Genomic DNA, 24,648 nt, shown 5'->3' with positions numbered 1-24,648 from the left:
GACCACTGCTCCCCTTCCTCACTCCACCTGGACCCTTCCTACCTTTTTTCCCTACACCCTTTTATTTTTCCCTCTTATTATAAGACTTTTCACAAGCATTATTACTATTATTGTCTGAGTTTTACAGCTGGCACATCATCCCCTGCTGCACTAAATCAACACTTGTGAAAGCAGCAGCCTTCGAGTGACTGAGTAGAGCTGCTGCTTGCAGAAGTGTCAATTTGGTGCAGCAGGGGATGGGGTCGCAGCTGCCAGAGAAGAGAGGCCCTATTTTATGCCTCAAAATGATAAAAATGTCAGAGGGGAGGGAAATCTGTACAAAATATAAAAAGGACGTAGAACAAAGAAAAGAAAGAAGAGGGGGAAAGGGTTTCAAAAGAATGAAGGAAGAGGAAAATGACACCGCACAGTGGAACAAAATCACTGCTGAATAAGATACAGGATTTTTGTAAGTAGGCACTTTCAAGGTAAAAACAAGTCGTATGCATATCATAAAATATAAACCTGATGATAGTACCCTTCTGCTTTGGGGGAAAATCTCTGGCTCATTAAACTGAAATTATTGTCTAAACTACATCTGTAATAGGTTAGGATATGCTTCTATACACAAATGCTGGGCATAAAAAAAGATTATTTCACAGAGGGCTTGACTTTAAGTGGAAATTTAGAGTACAAGACTGAGAATCCTGCATTCAGAAATTTGAATCAGCAAAAGTGAACAGAAATTCCATGTTCTGGAGTAAACTTGGGCACCTCTGAACTACCACTGTTTAGAGGCTCCCATTTGAAAGCAGGTACCTATTATTTTGTAAGCTAAAAGGAAAATTAACCAAAAGAAAGTGTAGATCCAAAAGAAGTCACAAAACTCATGTTTGCTTTACACACTTATAAATAAGTGAATCTAATGCATAATTCAAATACCATTATCAATAATGTTTTGCTTTTAAGGATTTCCTTTGTTTCTTCTAACGTTTCTTTGGGAGCTGCCGCTTTACTCTCTATTAATTTTCCAGTGTGTACTTGCAGTAAGGGAAAATAAATGGGCTACACAGCTTAAACACATAGCCCTGCTAAGAAAAAGAAAAAAAAGTAAGTAAGGACACCATTTATCTATTTCCACAGAAATGTGAATCTACCTCCCCTGCACTGCTGTCATGCTTTGACAGACCATGGCACCCCAGGTGGAGCAGAGAGGATTCCTGAAAAAGCAGTGCTCTGCAGCAGAATTTCCTTATTCAAGACTCACAGCCCTCTCAGCTGCACGTTATCATCTGCAGAATTTTTTGCACCCATGAATATTGAAAGTTGCTGCTGGGTCAGCCCTGGGCTCAGAGAAGGCCTGAAAGCGCAGAGGTCCCATTTTTCCTCAGCAGTTTATTGAGAACAACAACTAGCTCAGCTTGGTTGAAATGCTGTGCTCAGAAATCCATCCTGCTCCCTTTTAAGGCAATAGCAAAGCTCCCTTTAGTCTCAAAAAATTTGCCTCTGTAGGTCACCTTATATAGAAAACAGTCCAGCACAGATACATGTAAAGAATGAAGAGCATAATTTCTGCAACTGGTCTTGGAATATAACATTAGCCATTTTTCAAAGACTTTTTGGAAGGAGCATATTTGCAGGACAGATTTCAAATGTGGTCTCAAAACTCAAACACTTTATCATAAGAATTCATTACTCCCCTTATGTCCACTTCATTTTGCAAAGTAAATTGCATGGCTCTTCAGCTCCTATCACTATTCTGTTGCCCATCTGGCAGTCATCACTCTTTATTGATACTCATGTTTGACTTCATGCTTCATGCTCATAAATCTTGAAAAGACACAACCATTCCTTTCTTCACAATTTGTCAAATTTAAACACAAATATTAAAAAAGCCCACAAAACCCTCCAGCTTCCAACTACATCAATATTGAAGTCAATATTCAACAATGACTACCAGCTTAGGTATGTGGCATTGTTTTTCTCTACTGTATAGACTAACAATACAATCAGCACACTAATTATTAAATAAAAACCTCCTTTACTCAGTTGATAGAGCCATTGGGTGCTAAAAAAGCCACGTTTGGAGATTAACACTGTGTCATCTCACTACATTATATCAACATATTGATTCATCAGTCCAGTTGTACAGCTTTCTTCAGGCTTGTTCTAACCTTATCCAAAAAGGCCTCCCAGATCAAGCACTGCTGTTAAGTTAGTTACAGCTTGGCCTATATAAAATACACCATATCCAAAAACAAGAGCAAAACATGCACATTAGGCAGTCCATCAATTCAAATACTGCTCTAAACCTACTCCTTGCAGCAATACCAATGTAATTGAAAATTTCTTCATGAACAAATTTAAAGCCAGAACAGTGACATTAAGCAAATTAATAATTATCAAACAGATTGGTGCCCTTTTCATTTACCTTCTTCAGCTGGAAGGTGTTCATTCAGTTCACTGTGTACATCACATTACAAGAATGCCTCAGACCATCTTCAGAAAGTGTTTGCACAGTATGAACAGTGGGATTACCAAAGACAGAGAGCTAGTCTCCTCCTGCCAAATTCCTGTCTTTTACAAGATCTACAGTGTTTCCATGAAAAGTCCTGCGGTAAGAACTCCTCAGCTTTAAATGTGCTTTCCAGTTATTAAAAAAAAAAAAAAAAAGGGAGGAGGAAGGGAGAAAGCAACAATTTACTTTGATCTTTACATAAATCACCTATTCAGTGTAAACACACATGGAGTGTAAAGCCCAAGTTCTTTAAAATGGGCCTAATTTTGTACTGTCACTAATTCTTTCTCCTTGTTTTCCTTCTCTTGAACTATAGACAAAATACCCCTGCCCATTCAGCAGCAAGAGTCAATTCAACTATTCCTGGTCCTCTAGGCTTGAAATTTTGTTCTAGAGCTGCTCTTGTACTGTGCCATTCTGAATTAACAGACAGGAGACTTTTCATAGTGCTGAAAATGAACCATGGTTAAACAAGGACTCAAACACTTTAGTAATCCCTGCTTTGGATGGGGTGCAATAATACCTGCTTGGTCAAAAGCTCCTGTGCTGGAAATTGTGTTTGGTCCCTGGTTTACATTGGTGACAAACATCAGTTTCACTTATCATGAAAAATGACAGCTGTTAGTCATGGTGTTCATGACACACTGATGTCATACTGGGATGCACAGTATAACACAATTCAAACAGAGCAGAAGAAAACCACACTTTGGGCAAAATCTGTGTGTCCTGCCTTCTACAAGTCCTTATCCACATCAGCTTACACCTCAAAAAGAAAACCAGTAGCAAGCAGCCTACAAGTAAACTTTCCTCTATTACAAAAACTAAATAAATACATTCCAAAATATCCATAAATCCAAATGTTTGTGCCACTGGTTGAATTCCAAAAATTTTTGAAGTAACTGATTTTTAAAAAAAAAACCTTAAGCACGGAAATGAGCAGGTACTATAAAGAAATAATCATATTTTACACAATTATCCATTGTTATCTATTTCACAATAGCCTAAAACTGCATACATATAGCCAAGATCACTGTCTTCACAGTTACAGGACTACCACAGCGCATTTCCAAACCTGGGATTTAACTTCTAAGAACTGACACGGGTCACTGGGATGGCAGTAAAAGTTTGGAGGACACCTAGAGACAGGGATGCTGGGCAGAGGATGTCAGCAAAGGACCACCTAAAGCTGTCTCCATCCCACAGCCCCTTCCTGCCCTGCCCTCCCCACCAGCCCTACTGCTCACTGCTCCCAGACCCATCAACACAGCTACTCTCCAGAGCAGACCAGGATCTGACCAGCCTTTTAACCAAAACCAGAGAAGTTTTATCAGCTCCTGCTCTCAGCCTGAATCCATGGCAGGGCACAGCCAGCTGCAGTGGCCTCGGATGCTGTTTGGTCCCATCAACACTACTGGGTTATTTCTAAAATGCTCTCAAGCAGGAGGGGAAAAAACATTACCATCAATTAATTCTTAGCCTAACGACGATTGTGGAAGTGGAGCAAATATTTATTTTCTAACACGTGTGTTGCCATGGAAACAGCTGCAAACGCCGCTCGCTCCGAGGGCTGCGCGGAGGCTCAGGTGCTGCGCAGCACCCGGGACAGCAGCGCCCAACGGGAGGCCGGGCAAAGCAGCACTAACTCCCAAAAAGCCACCGCAATTTCCGCTCGAGGAGCCCTGACCTACTTTGTAAATAGCAAGTTATCTCATTAATTTGCTCAAAATAGCAGATCACTCTGTGTGAAGGGATGAAAAACAAAATCCATCTTTTCCACTGCAGGAGACCCACCAAAACGAGACAACTCCATGCCTTGTCACTGCAGCTGTAGTTTCTTCTCCGAGGTAACAAACAATGACCAGTCGATCTCTAGGTACACGTGTGAGACAAAAACTGAAGCCAGCACCCCTCTGGAAGCAGCACACGGGAGAGGCTGGTCCTGCCCAAGGCGTTCCACACTGCAGCTGGCAGCACCAAGCTGAGCAGTCCTCGTCCCACCCGTGGCCCCACAGGTTTCCCCTCACTGAAGGGCTCTACAGCAATATTTGGAGACTTCTAAGAGGGAAGTTCACCCACCCTTTTGGTTAATAGTCAGTCTACAAGTGTTTTTCTCCTCAAAGCTTATTTGTCCTTCTAAAGGACATATGCATAGACTTGTGAAAAGCAAACAAGAAAATTTAACTAATACTAACCCTATGACTTTTTCATTTTGCTCTTAACAAATTCTTCCTTGATCTTTTCTGTATGATTTAATTTTTTTGCCTCCATACGTGCAATTAATTTTGTTTTCAGGTTTATATTATGGATATAATAAACACAGTGCATACATACATAAACAAGTTCAACTAGCATTCAGATGGAGGCATGGGAGAATTCCTTTAGAAAAAATCAATATTTCAGTCCAATTATAACAGAAACCAAATCTTCAAACACTGGAGTACAATGTAGCTACCCTAGAGAATAGATATTTGGTTTTCTGACCAGCAGTAAGTTTGTAATTGAACAGCTGCAGAGAAGAGAGGAAACAAACATACAGCAAATTAGTTTTCAAGCATATCTTCACAGAAAATTTCTACTGTATTGTGCTTTCGATCATAACATGATAAACAGAGTTCCTCCCTTCCTTCTCTGTTCTTCTGCAAAACAAATTAGAGTGGTCTGTAGAAGTTTAACCTATTGTATTGCATAATCCCTCACTCACAGAAGCAAATTAGGCACAGAGTAGCTCAAGAACTGAATCTATTCACAATTCTAAGGAGTGTCAGATTTCAAGCAGTAATTCATTTACAATCCCTTTTCAACTTTTTTTTACTACATTTTGCTTAAAAATGGTAACCTTTTTTGTAGTTTTTGGTTGGTTTGGATTTTTAAGTGCCCCTGTCATTATAAGCATTACAAACAAGGTATCAATCAAAAGGACAAGGCAAAATTTTAATCATACTTATTTTAAAAGTGCAAACCCTGTTTCTAGATTGTCAGAGAGAATGGAGGAATGCATAATAAAATATGAATTTAATTCATATATGCATATCTGCTCCTATTTATATTGATATAAACTACTGCTGAAGTCATAAATGTTTAAATCCATCGACTGCGTTTGTTCATTTCCCATTTTCGGGAAAAAAAGAAAAACAAGGTTCTTTACCACAGTACGAAGAAAAATGCTCTAATACCAAAAGATCCAATTAAAATAATAGGGCCATTTGTTTCAGTAGGATTTCACACATACAAGAGAAATGCTAACCCTTGGGAGAATGTTCTCAGCTCATTTAACAATATATGTTTCCTCTGATATGAAAACTTTAGCTTTCGCATTATAACATCATTGCTAACAAGGCACACGTATATATCTCATAAGTAGATGGAAACAAGATTGTGGGAGGAATTATAATAGTTCTTTATCCATACTGCACTCCTCTCAGGATTGACTTGCATCTGTTTTTTACTCACGTGGGTAGCTTTTTCCTCTCCACACATTTAAAATACGCACTCAAAAAACGCTTGGTACTCTGAAAGACAAGAAGATGGTAAGTAAAAACTAAGATACACCAGTCAGGAAAAAGCACTATGAAAGGAATCAAAGGAACTAGAATCAATATTCCAGTTCCAGGGCTACCAAAACATTTCAAAGGGCAGCTGGCATACAGCTTTTTTTCACCAGCCAAAAGAAAGCCAATCTGCTCCCAGAGCACAGTGTATTTGGGGACACCTTGCGCAGCGGGGCTGGGCAGGGCGGCACAGGTGCCCAATAGCTCCTGGGCTTCTGTCAGCAGCCAGGCACAGCAGCACACCTCAGGAGGTGCAGCTCTTACCCAGGCAGTCTTAATGGCAATGAAATAGAAAAGATAAAATCACCTAATGGTCATTAGAATTTACTTCCCATTTTTGTGTACCTGGAAAAAAAATCTGATTGGAGATGAGCTTTTTATTTTTTTAACCGGGTTTATGAGTCAGTTAAAGATAGTCAGGACTAGTATTTGATGTCACTGAACAATTTCTAACACCTGGATATTTTAATTATTGCAATAAATTCACATTCCAAATTTTCCTGTTTATACCAGCATTTAATTTCCTCCATTTGTAAGAGAAAGTTCAAACTTGACCAGTCAGGCCAATAATGAGGGAAGATTTATTTTTGTAGATCACTTTCCACTGACTATCAGCACACAAATATTCCTACCTAAGCATGAGGACAAACGTAAAACTAAGATCTGAAACACCAAATCCCTAAAAGAATTTAGGCAATAATCTCAAATTATAGATACAGTCCTACAGTCAAAATGTCAAAATTATGTCCAACCAATTCAGGATAGAAACATGAATGATGCGATTAGGAATTTCATAAAGCCTACATAAGGGACAGCTCTCTAGGAAAAAGCTGGTCTCCAAATACTTTTTTTCTACAATACAGTACTTGTAAGTCTAGAACTAAAACTTGCACATGCCTTGTATATTTGATTGACTCCATAAGGTTTTCATCTAAATTCAAAATATAACTGTGTTTAGATATATTTGAACATTTTATTGCATTTAGTTATGAGAGATGAATTTTTCCTGAGAGAACCTAGGGCACACAACATTGCCAGATCATTCCAAACAAGTTAATTCTGAAACGGGCTTGAATCAATAACACAAAACAGGCGGTAAAGCCAATTTTTACGGTAGTCATGGTTTCATAAAATAATATCAAGACAGTCAAATTGTAAGCTCCCTGCATCTCAAATATAATTTGCAACCGACTCTAAGCACAAAGAGGAAATAGATAGGTGGAAGACATAGATAAAAACAAATGATAGATAGATGAAACAAAAGGAACTAGAGGTAAAGAAAGAATGAAGAGTAGTTGCCATTCAACACAGCGTGAAAAAAGCCAAACAAGTGCAGCATGTAAGTAATTCAAGGGAAATAGAATGCTTTTCTTTCATTTAGGATTTAAAATTGTTATGAAAAGCCTCTTTTTTCACTCTATCTGTAAGACATAGGCAGACGGGATGAATGTATAAATATGTTGCTGCAATACATGGCTTTTAATGGAAATGGATTTTTAATGATCCCAAAAGCTACATTTCTCTCTGACTTGCTCCATTTCCAGACTATCAGCATGAAGTATGCACAGCAAATGCACTGGTTTGCATGTCCTTCACTAAATCCCAGGACAACCAAGTGTCCAAGCACTGTACAAGCCAGAGCTGCCATTATGCAGAGCAGATACAGAGAAGCTGCACGTCCTTCACTGCTTCTATTGAACTTTCAGAGCTCCGTGACACTGCTGTGCCTCCTCCCACAGCAGACCCCAGTGTGGGTTACATTGCACTCCATATGCATAAATAAAGGATGATGCATGGCAATGTGCCTTGCTGTTGTTCTCTGCCTCAAGGACACTTGTTAAAAGTGTGCACTTGCTCCCAACTCCCCCAAGCAGGCACATTGTGTTGATGTGCTCCATGTAAAACTCTGAGCACACAAATACCAGAGGATTTAGTTCACAAATGAAGAAAAGTCACAAGGAGGAAAGAGGCTGATGCAATCCATAGCCTTCTAGCTATCTGAACACAGTGAATTCTTCTTTCCAATGTCAAAGTTCCCCTGTCAGTCAGTAACAAACAAAAAACACACTGAATAATGTGCAAAAATGTACCAGCTAGTATAAATACCATTTTTCCTGTTTTTTCATGTAGGCAATAATATTTTTTTTTTAGATTTCAGCATCATCATAGAATAAAGGAACATTTTCCTTACTTTATCACCATCCATGAAGTTTTATCTACAAACATTTCCTGTAAGGCAGGTCCATAGATTAGGAAATTATAATATAGTTGTCATAAAACCAAGATAGCATTTGAAATGGGCTTGGACTCCTGTATTCACTTCATGTTCAATGCTTCAAGGTAAGCTTTGTGCAACCTCTGTTACTTGGAAAAAAATTATCTTCATGTTTATTTCCTGTGTTATCATTTTTGCTTCTTTGAAATAATAGAAGACAGAAGGAATCCAAAAATAGAACACTGATGAAAAAGATAATGACTGAAAGGTACCACACAATTGGTTAACAAATGCTCCTATCCATTAATGAGTCAGAGGGCACAGCCTTATGAAGGGCTCCACAGAATCACAGAATCAACCATTTACATCACCTAACAAACAAATAAACAACAAAATAAAAGCCCCCAAAATCCCCATTTGCTGAGCACTTTCAAATTCACCAGTTTTTCAATTTTGTTTGCTCTCCTGACTCAGAGTGCCTTCCAATTAATATTTACCAAATGTCTCTCCCTTATTCATTTAAATCAGTTCAAAAACTGCACCTGTTTCATGAGACCTAAGTGTCCTTCTGACAGCTGATATTTGAGAAAAAACAAAGAGAACTTAAAAATCCTAACTAACTACATTAAAATGTAATCAAGAAGGAGAGTGCTAAGATTAGCTCTGCCAGTACAAGACATCAGCAAGGCACGTGGGGGTACCCCAGTGATGCAGTGGTCTTCAGGGCAGTTAGGACTTGGTGAAGGGAAGGAGAGATCTTGACTCCATTTCAGAAGGCTGGTTTATTATATTATGATATATATTACATTAAAAAAGACCACACTATAACTATATTACAAAGAATAGAGAGAAAGATTCATCAGAAGGCGAGACAGGAATAGAAAGGAATGAATAATAAAGTTCTGTGACTCCCAGAGAGTCCGAGAGCTGCTGCTTTCTCGATTGGTCAGCAAGTAGTAACATCCCACATTGACCAATCAAGAAAGCATCTGCTGCATTCCACAGTAGCAGATAACAAATTGTTTACTCTGGAAGCTGAGGCCCTCTCAGCTTCTCAGGAGAAGAAAATCCTAGCAAAGGGATTTTCATAAAATATCATACCTAGACCCCAGGGACACAGGTGGCTACATTTGTGGTGCACAGCCTGTGAAGGACCCCACACATCTCATGGCATCAAATGTGGCTGAAATTCAGCAACAGCACACAACAGTTACTGAGTGCCCTGGAGACACCATATTCACCTCATTCCTCTAGAAAATAAGGCAAAAAACCACTTGCAAGAGTGCCACAAAACAAAACAACAACAAAATCAAGCTACAGTACTCAAAGCCAGAGTTCATTTTAAACAATAAAACGTGAGAAGAGCTTAGAAAACAGGAAGCAGCCACCGTGAATGACAGCCAGAGGATGCTATCAAAGCCAAGGCACAGACAGCTAAAGTCATTTGCCAATGTGCAGATTCACTCCAAGCTCCACTTAAAGCAATCACTGCTTCTACAGAGTACACGGAAGGAACCAGATTTGTCCTAAAAGGCTATACAGGACTCTTTTACATCCACTTTTGCTAATACACAACAAAGTACTTTGTACAGCACTTTTGTTGCTTCATTTTAGCAGCTCTCCCACATTATCTAGATGAGAGACAATTGCACAATGGCAGGTAAATCTTGTTAGAAAGCATCCTAAATGATAGGGAAGATCTTGCCACTAAAATAAACAAAAAAGATCACAAGTCTATGTTGTGCATGCTGAGGTATTCTGCCTAGGATTCTTTGAAGAGAATTTGGTGAGGAAGAGACTTGCAGCTTTTTGAAGCAGTTTCCTTTAGTACAAATTTCAAACTACTTTTCTTTCCCTGGCAGCTGTTAACAAACTGGAGTTACTGGAGCAGATTATCAGCCACAGGAGCCACAGGACTGTTTTCTACGGCAGTCAGCACAGTCCCAAGCCCACAGGAGTCTGGTGGATGTGTCCAACTGCTGGTCCAAACCCAGGGACTGTGACATGACCCCGAATGTTAGAGGTTCGTGCACACTTCTGCATTATTTCAGAGATCCCTCCATTCCAGAGTACCCTTAACAGGGTCTAGGTCACTTCTGTACCACAGCTCATACAAATTAACTTCTTACATATTTCTGTCAAGCTAATGGACAAAATTCAAAGAATGTACAACCTTAAAGACATTTTAATGTGTTATTTTCAACTGCCTTATTTAAATGGTATCATTTTTTTAAAGCAACGTCTTATATCCTTGAGTCATAATTGTTAATTCCCTATTAAAATGCACCCCCTTTTCTCACTAATAGAGCGTTTTAAATTATGCTCACACATTTTTAAATTCCTACTCACTATTAATCAAAGCCGTAATTCTCATAAACTTAAGCACAGGTTTCATTCCAGGTGCAGACAGTTTACATATTCTATATGTTTTACACATACTTCAGAGAATGCAAGTTAAACAACATTTAATCGGTCTAAGATTAAAGTTTATTCCACTGACTTGAACTACTTTTGAATGTGAAAGACCCAGCAGTTATCTCAGTGGTGACTAGCTCTGAGTCTTTTTGCAGTCTCAGATATGCTACTGACATCCACATGCCCAAGTGTAAAGGAATGCCAGCAATTTCAAATGAAATTAGTTTTATTAGTTAGATGTTACTACCAGTGTTAATGCAGCTCTTCAATGCCTGATCTCGTTTCGAAAAATCTTACTATCTCCTTTTTACTTTCAAAATGCTTCTTATTCCCCTGTTGCTGAGAAAACCTGGCTGTGTCTATAAACTCTTATTAAATGTTTTCAAAGCTAAGCAAGGCAACAAAAAGAAAATTCTTCCTCCTACCTTTCATCTATAGTTGTCTTTGAAATTATGTAAATACATTGGCTGTACATTTGGGCATTTTTGAAAAAGAATATTTAGACAATAACATGAATTAAAGTTTTTTGCAATCTTTAAAACACTGCCCTCATAAATATCTGTAAAAACAGTCTCATTTAAGTACTGGAAAAATGCTGCTGTGCAACCTGCCTGAATAACAGTTTTAGGGAAATACAGATGAGGTTCTGGATTTCTAGCTGCAATAAGACAAAAAACTTCATAATCATAATCCAAAGAATCCTTACTAGTTCTTTCAGGTTTTTTTAATACTTCATTAAGAGTATAGTAGTAGTAGCTAGATGCATAAATAAGATATTTTCAGTACAATCTAACAAAATCATGACTATAACCATGATTCATTTTTTTTAATAACCTTAGTTCTCCAAGACTTCCGATCCTAATGGGGCAATCGTGCATCACTGTTGTGTTCCAACAGAACTATTAGGCTCTGTGCTGTGCTAGTGTAATTGCAGTCTAATGGTTTACACTATCATAATGGTACTAAATATTTTACTAAACAAAGTACAATATCTAAAACGTTATTTAAATTGTTCCAGGTTTAAGATCGTACATCAAAGAAAGAACTGTTCCTTTCTTTCTGAGTCGAGAGTAACAAAGATGTCACAATTAGTGTCTTGTTTCGCTTAACAAAGTGGATAAAACATAACATTAGAAGCAGAGTTTAAAAATTACAGCAAAAAATTACTTTGTATAAAATGAAAAGTATTAAAATATTTTGAGGCATTTTGATGCTCTGCTTCAGCAGCCTGGCACAGCTTAACAAAGGATATAGAAATACCCTATTCAGAGTCAAATTGGGATTTTTAAATCAGAATTTCTGAATATTTACTTTAACAAAACTTTTAATAAAAATCCCACTCTGTGCAAGTGTAGCAAATCATAAACTATCTAAGCACGAGATAACATAATTGTGGTGCAGATGTGATCAGTGGCAGCAGCAGAGCAGCAGAGCTGGCAGCAGAGCCCAGCAGAGCCTCCCTCCCTCCCCAGGAGCCCCGCCCGGCGTGGCCGGGCTGTGCCTGGCAGGAGCAGGGTGACCTGCCAGCACCTCAGCCCATTCTGACTCACAAAATAACTCCATGAACTAAGTCAGACTAATTCTCTAAGGAGGGACAATCAGAACAGGCAAGGATTTGTAAATCTGGCCATTACGCACCAGAGTAGCCCCAGCTGCACCCTGCAATGTGCTGCCTTACTCCCTTGGACAAAGCCAAAAATATCTGTCACTCCAAAAGGGGCACTGAAGTTAGTACTAAAAGTGCTCACAGCTTCTGAGATTGCCTCCAGAACTCCTGAAATTTATTTTTAAAAATCTACTTTGCTTAAAGCAAATTTATTCTTAATTCAATTCACTATTTTTATTAAAAAAACCTTATTTTTTACTTCTAGTTAAAGTTTTCATTTACAGTGTTTTTCAAACACTGTTTTCTTGCAAAATAAATATTTTCTTTTCCCCAAAAATCAGGATTTTTTTCAGAAAATTATTTTGAATCTGGACTAGGACACCAGGGATTTTTTTCCAAAATTTTGTTTACTACTAGTGTTTTCTACAACACTAATCTGCTTAAAAAAAAAAAAAAAAAAAAAAGCAAAAACATGTTTGTACTATCTAGAGAACATTTTGTAGAGCTCATAACTCCGTGATTTAGGGACTGTCAAGATCTAGATCACTTTGTACCTGGAGAATAAATTAGTTCTTTTAAAAGAGAATAAAATAAAACCTGTCTTTTACCTGGCACAGGAACTTTTTTAAAAACGTGAAATATAGTGAATTCAGTAATTTGCTAGTAAATAATCTTTGAGCTTGCACCAAGGTACCAAAAACAAGAACTAATTATTGCCCATCCTGTAAGTGAGAAGCTGTAACTTTCTAACATTGATGATACATTCTCTTTTTAGCCATGCTCTGCTCAGGTGTAGAAGCACCTCTCCAGCAATCACTCCTAAAGGACTCAATATCTGCACTATGTTAAAAAAAGCGAAAAACACAAAAAATACCCTCAAGCATTTGTTAATGAAAAATGCTACTTAAACCAAACTTCTCCAGTAAAATTATCCAATTTTGCCAAAAAGCATTGAAAATGCACTTTGGGGTTTTATTTCTCATTTAAATTAGGAAATTTTTTAAAAAATACAGATACAAAAAAAAAAAAAACAGAGTAGAAAATCTGTTTTCTAAAGATCTCTAGGATTTATTGATACAGTATACACACTGAACTTATTACTCTTAGAAAATTACCTAACACAATATTCTACTTACATGAAGAGATTTAATTTTAATTTACAGTTTAATTGTCCTACTTAAAAGTAAGCCTGTCACCTGTGTCACTTCGTGGCTCATAACTGTAATCCTCATTTAATTATTTACTTCAAGGGAGCATTTTAATTATAGACATTACTGCGTGTGTAGAGTAACTTACACTCGAGGGCAGTGAAAATTTATACAGTGGAGTGCTCACCTGAATTTCCAGTGGCCACAGCTCCATGTGCAGTGGCTCAGCTGCAGAGCCTACTTAGACTGCTGAGAGATGCTCCTCACTTCTCTGACCTAGGACCACATTTGGGGTGTCTGAAAACAGGCAGGACCACCAGGGCACAAAGAGCTTGGATTATGACTGCAAGGCTCCCAGCTGAAATATAAATGAGACTATAATAACTTCTCACATCTACACTTGACCCTGCAAATCACCTTTGGACATGGGAGTGGGCATACAGCACTGGCTCCAGGGCGAGGCCACCACTGTGCCCCATTTCTGTGGTGATCACTAATGGAGTGGCAGAGCATGAGCTTTCCTCTGATTTATTTCCTGAAATTTGAGCAAGCGGTGATTTATGGGTTTCCTAAGATAGGGGCTGCCTATCAGCTTCTTTTTTAATAGTTACCAGTTGACCAATATTCTATGAAATTATCTAGTATCTATGCAAACTAGGTCTATTTTTAGCTTTCAAAGTATCACATTGCAACAAGCTCCATCATTAAAAAAAAAAAAAAAAGAGAAAAAAGAAAAGAGAAAACCACCGCTTTGTGTTTGCTTCAAATTTGTCAGATTTGTGGGTTTGTGTGCTATTGCTGGGTCATCTTTACAGTAATTTTAACTTCCAAGGCAGACATTTCATCATCACACGAGTGGCACTATGCAACTTCCCTGCTCTGGACCAAGCAATATTTTTCACTGCCTGAAGTCCCAATAGGCAACTTTGTTAAAAATGAAAGTACTTTCAGTTTTTTATAACAGGATCCATTTCTCTGCAGGTACATCCAACCAGAAGGGATGGTAAAGGATGCTTTGTCCCCAGGCTTGCCAGCAAGTGACTAGGGCTCTGTGCCTGGGGCAGATGGGGACAAGGGGCTGCCCAGCCTCCTGTTCTACATACTGAAAAGATGTGCCAGAGTGAAAGAGCCCAGGTTCTGCAGAAGTCCCTTCTTACCATTAAAACACTTCCAGGATTTGTGGTGTCCCTGATTTACTGTGCAGTACTCCTGACTCGCGCGTCTTGCTTAATGCCCACCCATGGGCAGCCAGGGGTGTTTCCAGCTGGGATCCTTCCCTCTTGGAACAGTTCCTGCAGCAAACTTCCTCCAACACAGGAGGAGACACCAAAGCACTGTCTCCCTACCAGGAGACAAAGAGAGTGCTGGTGGGATTTCTGAGGGGCACAGCTCTCCAGCACATCCAGCAGTGCAGAAGGGGGACATCGGGCACGTGGGAACTGCAGGCCACCTGGTTCTGAGGTAAGTGCCTCTCACAGTAGTCACTTCATTATTAACAACCTCCATATCTTCATAAGATGCTTATCTTTTTCAATAAACAGAAACAGTTACTGAAGGTTTTGTTTAGTGCCTTTTTTTTAATATTGGGATGAATCCAAAGATTGCTTTCTTTAGTATCTACCTTTCTTCAGTGATTAATGTTTTTTCATGAGCAGTGTTATTACATACAATTTTTATCATCTAGATTGTTCTATTTTATTCAGCAACCTAGAAAAAAATTTCCTCTTTCTGTTTCTAAAGAAGTAACCTTCAACCTTCAATTTGTCTGCTTCTTCTTACAGTATCCTCAGCACAGCCACGGCCCCTAACAACTGGGGGCATTCAGCACATTCCAGTACTGAGTATATCACATTTCCCATCTGAAATTGCTTACCTCATCAGTCACTAAGGGCCCAGTTTGGAAGTCATTAAAAATAATGAGAATGCTGGCACTTCTCCCAGCAATAATGGCATTGGATTCTGTGTTGCTTTTATAATTTAAGACATTTGTATATATCCACAAATCATTTAACTCTTATCTTTGTACTGCCTTTACTGAAACTAATGGCTGCTCAAACTGTGTAGGTTTTATTCTACTTTTTATTTAAATAAGCTTCTGCCCACTTCATCATAAAACAACACAAACACTTACCCAGCATATTACATCACGAAAGCCCCAAAGTGTTTACCAGGATCACTATATCCACCACTAAAATGCAAGCACTTCTCAGTCAATAAACACTTCAGCTGACAATACAGCCACAAGAGAGTTTTCAGAAGGAAAGCTGAAGAGCAACAAATCCAATTTTCCCAAAATAAATTTAGAACCAGGGTCTTGCATTTTCATCTCCATCTGTATCTACTGTAGCCTTTCCCTCCTATGACCATGCACAAAAAAAAAAAAAAAAAAAAAAAAAAAAATCCAACTCCATATTAACTCACTGAGTAACAACATCACTCCTGCAGGGTCCATATCTTACAGGCTTTGACAGGATAATGAGCCCTCAGGAACATGCTCCAGGCCAGCACTAAATGCACCCTTAGAGTTTCAACTAATTGTTGGAAAACGCATATTGATGCATATTAAAACCTTAAAAGAGTCACCCTTAATATTCAAGGTCTAGCTTAGGGCTAATGTAAAACTTCTCACTGCTACACTTTTCCCAACAGGAACACATACTATTTACATGGTTTGAAATAAATAAGAATATTACAAATATGGAAAAAAATCTCACCTTCTTTAGATGTGTTTATTTGCTCCAGGCATACATTTGAACTTACATTAAAAACAGACCTGTCATGAGGACAAACACAAACATTACAGATCCAGCACTTCTGCATAGGAAGTGTGATATTCCAAACTCACAGAAATTAATGACAGTATATAAAATGACTCACACATTTTGACATCACCTGCTCACAAAGGAGGTATCTCTAAGATGCAAAGGACTTGAACTCCAGTCACCCTGGAAGTCCATCCACAGTGTGAAAAATCCAGAGATCCTGGACTGCTGCTGAAAGCTCTGTCTTGTTGAAAGTCAGTAGAGTTTAGTGTGACTAAGCAGACTGATTTACCTAGGTGGGAGCATAAAGAAAAGGCAGGTGCAAGTCAAATAACAATAATTCTAACCAATAATAAAACTACAAGTACCAGAAGTAATAAAAAAGTTCCCCAAATGCTTCATAAGGTGAACTTTTAAGGTGTTTTGATGTTATTATCAGTATATGTGAAAATCTGGAAAACATTACCACTGCATAGAACTTAATCTAAAAGCCCATTTTGTAAGGTTATTAAAAAATATATTTTTAAGGCTGTTAAATGTTTAATACCTTTGCAAAGTATTTTCTCTGCATTTATTTTTAAGTGCTGGATAAGGTCTGCTTTTAGAACACATATTGCTTAATGTACCCTTTAGTTGGTGTATCACCTTTAATCTCAAAATATTTTAATCCATGTTACAAATATCTTACCAAGCTCCAAAAAACAAAAAAAAAGAAATCACCCAGCCATCCTTAGCAGTAACTAGAATATCATTAGTTTGAATTTTTTTATCTATTAGATCAAGGAATGAAATGACAGCAAATTAGCTTTATGATTATCAATCTAGTTTGAAATTATCTACCACATATCACCCACAGAACTACTAGTACAAGCTACACAATTTAAGCAACAGGTGCAAATGCTCGGGCATCATAAGTGATCCCACCATTTTAAAATGATGGACATGAGAACATCCTTATGCAGCACAAATAAGGGAAGAAGAATGTCAAAATTGATTTGAAGAGAATATTTAACAGCAAAGACAAATAACATTGTGGCAATTTTATTAGATAGATATATGTTTTTAGAATATTTGGGAAGATTTTAAATTCTATTTTCTCCTGCAGTGAATGGCAAAAGGAAGATAGTAGTTTTCAGATACCAAAAGCCTGCCTGTGGCTCATTATCCAATTAATTCATATGAGTAAATTAGCTGAATCAAGCTAAATGACAGCTAGCTGCTCCACAAAAGCTAGTAGTATATCACAATAAGGGGCTTTCAGAAAATTAGATCAGTGCAGAGGTCTTTCCTTTTGAATCTTAGAAATGCATTAAAAGATATTTCTATCCTCACTTTCAGAAAAATAAGCACTTAAGAAAGGGATGACATGTAATTCATATTCAGAAACTCACTGAGAAGATTACAGGTGTTCCAGTAGCAGTGGAGAGTTTCATGGCAGAAGCATGACAGAATATTTTCATCCAGATCCTCTTCCATGAAATGGATAAGATCTCTCATACCTATTATCTCAGATGTCTCTCTCCTACCTTTCTCAAGGAAAAAGGAGGCAGCTTGGTAGCTCTGTTCTTCCATCCCCTCTCACCACTGCACCTGCTGCACCCATGTGAAAACATCCTGCCATCCAAGGTGCTCCTTTTTACACCAAGATGGGAATGACTCTCGGGACAGCTCAACCAATCTTGTTAGCCTCTTATGAAATTACATGGGACCACTGCTTTTTAAGGCCTTGTAAGAATCCTGCTTTGGCTTTGTGCAAATGTAGGATAGTACAGGGGATGGCACAGGACTTAAAAAACATAGTTGAACAACTAGGGAGAACTGAATCTGGATTCATTATACTGGGAGCAGAATTAGAGATTTAGTGCCAGGTAATGCAGAAAAAAAAATATAAACAACCCCTCTTCTGTTTGGATCTAAGCATCAATTCTAACTAAACTGCAGGGTTAAACTCTGCTCTTAGGAAAAATAATCACGTAAAAGCTCTAAACTCCTAAGCGTGAACTCCACTGCAATGGGGAATACACTCACACATGCTGCACAGAAGCTTCCATTATGTGAAAAAGAAAAAAGCACAGCTTTTCTTACCACTGAGATGTATCTCACAGTTTTTCATTTTAGTGGTGGTTTGTTTTCCACTCTCCTCCCTCCTGTCACCTCAGACAATGATAGTTCAAATGGGCAATACAAGCAGAGGGGACATTTCTATTCATCTCACTCCTCCCTCATTTTTTGTTTTTGTTGCTTTTGTTTTACATGCATCAAAATGAGAATTTTGCCCAAGACATTGCCTGCATGAAAAAGTTTGTGTCACTCAGAGATTCTGAGCACCAGGTATTCATTGATGGCTTTCAAGTACATACTGAAGCAGCAGCCAAGAATTTACAGCTGAGGGAGCTGAGGCTGTTTAGTCTGGAGAAAAGGAAGCTGAGGGAGACCTTATCACTCTCTAAAACTGCCTGAAAAGAGGCTGCAGCAAGGTGGGGCCTGTCCTGGAAAAGAAGCAACAGCATGAGAGGAAGTGCCTCAATTTTGCACCAGGTGACGTTTAGACCAGATACTCGGAAAAAGTTCTTCACTGAAAGGGTTGCCAAGCACTGGAACAGGCTGCCCAAGGAAGCGGCTGTGTCACCATCCCTGGTGGGATTTAAAAGATGCATTTGATATAGCATTCAGGGACACGGTTTAGTGGTGGCCTTGGAGAGTTGGTTTAATGGTCAGACATTATAGGACTTCTTCATCCTAAATGGTTCTGTGATTCTATCTTCCCAAAATATTGTACATCAGCAGAAAAAAATCAAGCCTCTGGTTTTCACATCCAAATGTTAGCTAAGAAAGTATTTAACCCTGGAGACATTTTCAGAAAATTAGTTCAGTGCCTTTGCACAATATAATCAGAAGTTTTAAACTCTGATTGTGCAATTAAACACAATATACTCTTGCAGCTGCCATTTATTACACTGCTACCATTTCAAGTAACCTGGCCAACAAAACTGTCTGGTACCTAGGAGTGAAGAAATGAGAAGGATAATGTTCTGTAGGAAAGCAGGTCTATCCAACATTTTACAGTGCTAAAAATACCCTTGGGACTTGTTCTGATACCTTGTAATTATGCACACATATCCTGATTTATGGTCCATGTCTGCCAGCTCAAAGTGGTATGCACTCTGTTTCATATCTTGCCCTATTTATGTGTAAAATACTCGAGTCTGTAATGCCATAAAAGAGAGGACAGGCTCATTGCACATGCTACTATCGATTTCATATCAGCATAGGCATAATCTAATGATCCTTTTCAACTAAGGATAAATATGCACAATTTAGCCTTAAACATATTCAGTGTCAGATAATTTCAACTGCTGCCTTTGAGAAATATGCCGGTGATGTTAAAGATCTCTGCTGTCCAGTCAACTCCTTAAGACTGTAGAGAGTGTGACAAAGGAGACAAATATGTCCAAACTGGAAAAGGGACAAGAAACATTGTCAGCTGTGTATCAAGACACGTATCTACTTCAGGCCGAACTTGTGAATTCATGTTCCCCAACTTTCCCCTGCTTCTCTCCACCTCCACATGACCCTGCTCTCTCACTGACCACCTATGTAATTAATGAAGAAAAGAGAATCCACCTTGTCCAAGTGAGTACTAGCAAAGAGAGAGGTGGTTGATAGGAAAATTAATAAGCATTTTACCTGTAACAATTACTGGAACTATCCTAACTACTAGGTATATGCAAGTTCATTTCAAAAGAAGAAAGGACAACCTGGTTTAGACAAAGAGATCTGATTTCCATTCCCAAAGTCTGCTCTGAAATACTCACACAACCACTGGCATGTGGCTGAAATCCTCTCTTTGGAAACAAAGAGCAAAGGAGGCACCCAGCATTTATTTGCTAGTGGGTTGGTTCGTTTTCTTGGGTTTGTGTTGGTTTAGGGTCTTTTTTTTTACTTTTCCACCAGTTTCAAAATAAGACAACACATGCAGATTTAATGTTGTGATGTGTTTCTACTCACCTTTTACATGCTAATCTTTGAAAAAGGAAATGTGGTATAGTGCAATGGAGTGGCCTTAGCTGCTGTCTGTACAAGGAAGAACTGGAATATGCATGTATCCTAATAAGGGATACAAAGACTATTGCAGGGAGAAAGGTCTTCAATAAACTGTGGCTAAAAAATCTGACTACTTTTTTTTCCCTAACATATCTTACATTTGGTTGACTGTTGGGTGCATATTTATTCACACCTTTTGCACAAAGGTGAAGGTTTTGCAGTGTTCTTAAAATAATTTTGAAAAAGGACTTGGCCAACTAAAGGTCCAATTCATCCATGAAATAAGTCCATGTTTTTGCTGACTACTTTTTCAAAAGCAATTTAACTTGTAGGCTGAATTTACCCTTATTTCATTTCACAACACAGCTTCAATTCTGTGTTTGTCAGTTCTGACAACTCTGTACCTTTTTCCTACTTGTATGGATGCAATTAAATATGTACTAATGTACCAAATATAAACTTGCATTATTAACAATCACTGAAACATAATTAGCAATTCCCAGAAAAGGCTACAACACAAACCTGAAAGGTACATAATATTATTTTCATTTATTTATTTTTATATTAAACTACATCTACTGCACATTGTTTATGTTCCTCTTAATGGTAGCTCCACCAAGTTTTCTTACAGTATGGTAGAACTATTTTTTTCTATTCAGATTCATGTAAGTTTTTCATCTTCATTCTGGAATTGGTGCATGAATTAAGATGTAGATCAAAAGAATATTTTTCCCCATGTGTGCAGAAACTACAAAATTTGTGGAAAAGGAGCAGCCTAGGGAAAGTTCCAAGGAGTTCTCATGCTTTTTCAGCAGGTTCACATAGACAGCTATGCAGTCAATTTTGTGACTAACCTAACCAAATAAAACTAAGTGACACTTGTATTTAATAATGTCTTTCAGGAACAATCTAATCTGCATATATCTCACTTTCCATACTTTAAACTTTTTTTTTTTTTTAAATCAAAGCAGGTTTGCTTTTCATGACCTCTTTTATGAATCTTTTAAGCACAGTTCCACTACCCATGTTTATTAGCATTTTCCTTCTCTTTTGTTTTTCTTTTTTTTAAAGGGTATCTGCATTCCTTCCAAAACAAGATCATTTTTCTTTTCGCCCCACTAATTTTTTTAGTGTTCCCTCTTTCAAAGGTCTTATCTATTTAAACAAGTAAGGACTCTGGTGCACCATCATGCACCAGATGAAGCCTAGAAATAATTTTATCCATCCAAATTCAATTAGGTGCTGTGACAGTAAGGAGCAAAACTAGATTCCTTAAGACAGAACCCAACATTTTAATGACAATCAATCCCTCCCTCCCTCTATGTGTGAGCTCTCTGATTATTATTATTAATCTTGATACATGGGAAGCTGAACACTGGACATGGTGAAGGACTAGACTGTGCCTTTGCAGCCAATGTGCTGAACTGAATGAACTGAGTGCAGGAAAACAGGAGTAGGACTTTTAAATTTTAATTATCTCAGAGAGACTAAGCCATGAAAATAAAGTTCTTATCAACACACTGCCAACAAATTGATAAACCAGGTGCAGAATAACTTCTTTTAAAAATAAATTAATAAAAATTAGAGGAAATAAAGAGACAGACTATTCAGAAAAGCACACAAGAGAGTTTAAATTTTTTTGGTTTTCATGCAATTTTCTTACGAGATCTCATCAGAAGAGGAGAAATGAACCAAGAAATTCTTGAACTATTTACTTACATGGAACAAAGGAGATATCACCGAAACAATTGTACATATAAACAATTTTAAAACTTTCCTTGGCTCATCTAAAAACCCACCTACAAATAACAAAGATAGGAGCAAACTTAAGCAGTGTGGAGCTATAGTATGCATCTTAACAGCCTAAAAATAACCAATGAAAGCTTCTACAGCAAGTCAAATACACAAAATAAGCTATCACCATGTCAAAAACGAGTATTTTTATAGTGATATTCTATAGGAAAAGTCAAAATAACAAATGCCCGGATTCAGAAAATTAGAGAATGTAATGGCATTGCTACTTTCTAGCCATCTGGATCCACAGAGATATTTCATACTGCTAAGAACTAGGGCCTAAACTGAAACCAGAAGGACAAAAGAGAGAAAGATGGACATAAGAGAGTCATTTAGCCTCAACAGCCCAAAGCTGTCAGGAGTCTACCATTTTTAGCTTGTAAGATAGAACATGTATTTAGCATCTGAAAAGTCTGGATTTTGTAATAAGCACCAGACTCAATCTTAATGTGCAGAGGATACAGCCTCTTTGTAAGGCATTCAATAACATCATACTTGATCATATAAGAAGAGCCATTTAGACTTCACATATTGAGCAATGGCTCATCTACAAAATATCAGTGTATAGAAAAAGCAAAAGAACACATTACAAAAGGATATCCAGTCCTCACGATAAGACTTTAAAGCAATATATAATACACCCTGGATTAATATCATATTAATAGCTGTGGCAAGCTCATACCCTTCCCATTTCAATAGCTTAGCCAAATAGGGAATGCATCTGACTATCTTTTCAGTAATTCTACTTTTTAAGTGTTATATTGAATCAGGTCAAGCAGAACCCAAGATACTTTATTTCAAGGCTATTTCTACAGTTAGAGCTGCAATTTAAATAGAAAGCGAGTGGTACTGTTCTCTGTACTTTAAACTATTTTAATAGTTTAAATAAATGAAAGTTATTGAAACTGGTTTCCAGAAACGAACTTGAATCATGCACAAATGTGCTGTCTTAATACAGAATAAGATCAGCAGTGCAGAAATGAATTACATTAAAAAGCAAAAATATGCTAAATCAGACAAAGATTTGAAACTCCAATACATCACAGGTGATTCTCCAGTAGCACATGTTTCCACCCAGAATACACCTATTGCACATAGAAAGCAGAAAATGAAAAGAAATGCTAATCCATGCAACAATGCAGCTTCACAGAAGCAATGAAGGGCTTCAGTTGGGTCCTTAAAAGCAGGCACTGGGGCAAAATGAGATATAGGAGGAGGCAAAGGGAGGAGGCAAGTGACTCAAAGATAGGTTCTCACCTTCTTCTCTACCCTGCTGTCCATACTCCAGGAAATAGATGCCTTTGGCATTGCTAGAGTACATGTAGGAAAATATATTTGAGAAAGAAAGGCACAAGGGGTTACATGGTGGTGCCTCAAAACATGATGTTTCTAAGATCATTCTCTCACTCGCTTTTCTATTTCTTTTTATAGACACAGACCCATGAAGGAAAGACCTTGCTGACTAAAGCAGTTTCTCTGCTGAGATGTGCTATTGGCATAGAGCTGGCAAAACGATACTAAATTTGAATAGAAAGCTTAGAAGTTATCTTCACTTAAATACAAAAGCATACACATACTCCACTCAAAGTGGAAGAGCAACTAAACAGAAAATAAAAGGGTCTGTAACAGCAAATTCTTCCTTAGCTGCAATAAGAGTCACACTCACACAGTTATTGCCTAGGGCTGCCAGGCCATCACGGCATGGGAGGAACAGAAAGAGCTGGTAGGCCAAGTACCCTTGTGCCAGGCTCCCCAGCAGTGCTCAGAAGAGCCAGAGGAGCTGCAGATCCCCCAGACAGTGTCCACTGCCTGGCACCACACAGCACAGCCACCCTGTCCAGAGCCTCTCCAACACACCCCTGGACAGCACGTGCCTACAGCAAACCTTGGCCACAGATCCACCATAGATTTCATTCTTAGGTACCCATATTTTATATTTCAAAACAGAACTTTAATCCTCACAACCTACATCAACTAACCTTGGGACTGCTAAGGTTTTTATCACAAAAGCTTAGGAGGTCCCAAAATTTCCTCATCCAGCCGGCATGCCCAGAAACATACCAATTCCAGCAGGTTGGGAAAGTCACATCTTTGAGGCCTGAGCTTCACTAGGAACTGCAGAGTTACTCCTCCTAACATTTTGCCTGAGGATATCAGTCCCACAGGTAGGCAGTACTTTTACCTAGAGAGGTTCCATGCAAAAATGCATCAGCAAGGACTTTCCTCAAAATCAATTGTCATCATCACTGTGACTAATCCTGCACTTTACCAAACAATCCTTCTCAGCTAGTATGTACAGAAATCTGTTTCCTATTTCAGGCAAGTGCAATGAACACAAAAGGTGGGGCAAGAACCCAATGACCAGATATTGCAATTACTCACATGCTGGCTGTAAAGTCCCCTTACAAACCCACACCTAGCTTCACTTGCAGCTCATTCTGTGTCTGGAGCGAAGGAAGGGGAACAATTATACTATCTCAAATCATCATTATTGTTTCAATGATTGCATTAGCATTCTCAAAGCATAAACCGCCCACAAAACATTTGAGGCAGACATCTAATGATGGATTTTCCCAACAGAGAAAGCAATTCCTCTAAGCAATAAAACAGTCTGTGAGA

The 24,648-nt window shown here is 38.2% G+C and overlaps 2 long non-coding RNA genes across 8 annotated transcripts in view; both read right to left on the bottom strand.

The window, feature by feature from the left end:
• Positions 1 to 16,199, bottom strand: part of LOC119704158 — a 58,777-nt gene extending 42,578 nt beyond the window's left edge. For 5 of the 7 annotated variants that reach the window (XR_005257850.1, XR_005257848.1, XR_005257851.1 and 2 more), the window contains exons 1-2: positions 15,561 to 15,766; positions 13,617 to 13,787 (exon numbers count right to left, since the gene is read on the bottom strand). This is a non-coding gene — a long non-coding RNA (uncharacterized LOC119704158). Of the gene's footprint in view, positions 1 to 4,288; positions 5,356 to 13,616; positions 13,788 to 15,560; positions 15,767 to 16,143 lie in introns of those variants that run through there. The other 2 variants (XR_005257852.1, XR_005257853.1) reach the window with 2 other exon arrangements.
• A 128-nt stretch (positions 16,200 to 16,327) lies between these two features.
• LOC119704160 overlaps positions 16,328 to 24,648 on the bottom strand; it is a 50,559-nt gene continuing 42,238 nt past the window's right edge. The window contains exon 4 of the long non-coding RNA XR_005257855.1: positions 16,328 to 16,483. This is a non-coding gene — a long non-coding RNA (uncharacterized LOC119704160). The remainder of the gene's footprint in view (positions 16,484 to 24,648) is intronic.

Source organism: Motacilla alba, chromosome 8 (genome assembly GCF_015832195.1).
Source record: "Motacilla alba alba isolate MOTALB_02 chromosome 8, Motacilla_alba_V1.0_pri, whole genome shotgun sequence".
Classification (NCBI taxonomy): Eukaryota; Metazoa; Chordata; class Aves; order Passeriformes; family Motacillidae; genus Motacilla; species Motacilla alba.
The sequence above is the reverse complement of the archived record's forward strand: the minus strand, read 5'-3'. Positions and strand labels throughout refer to the sequence as shown.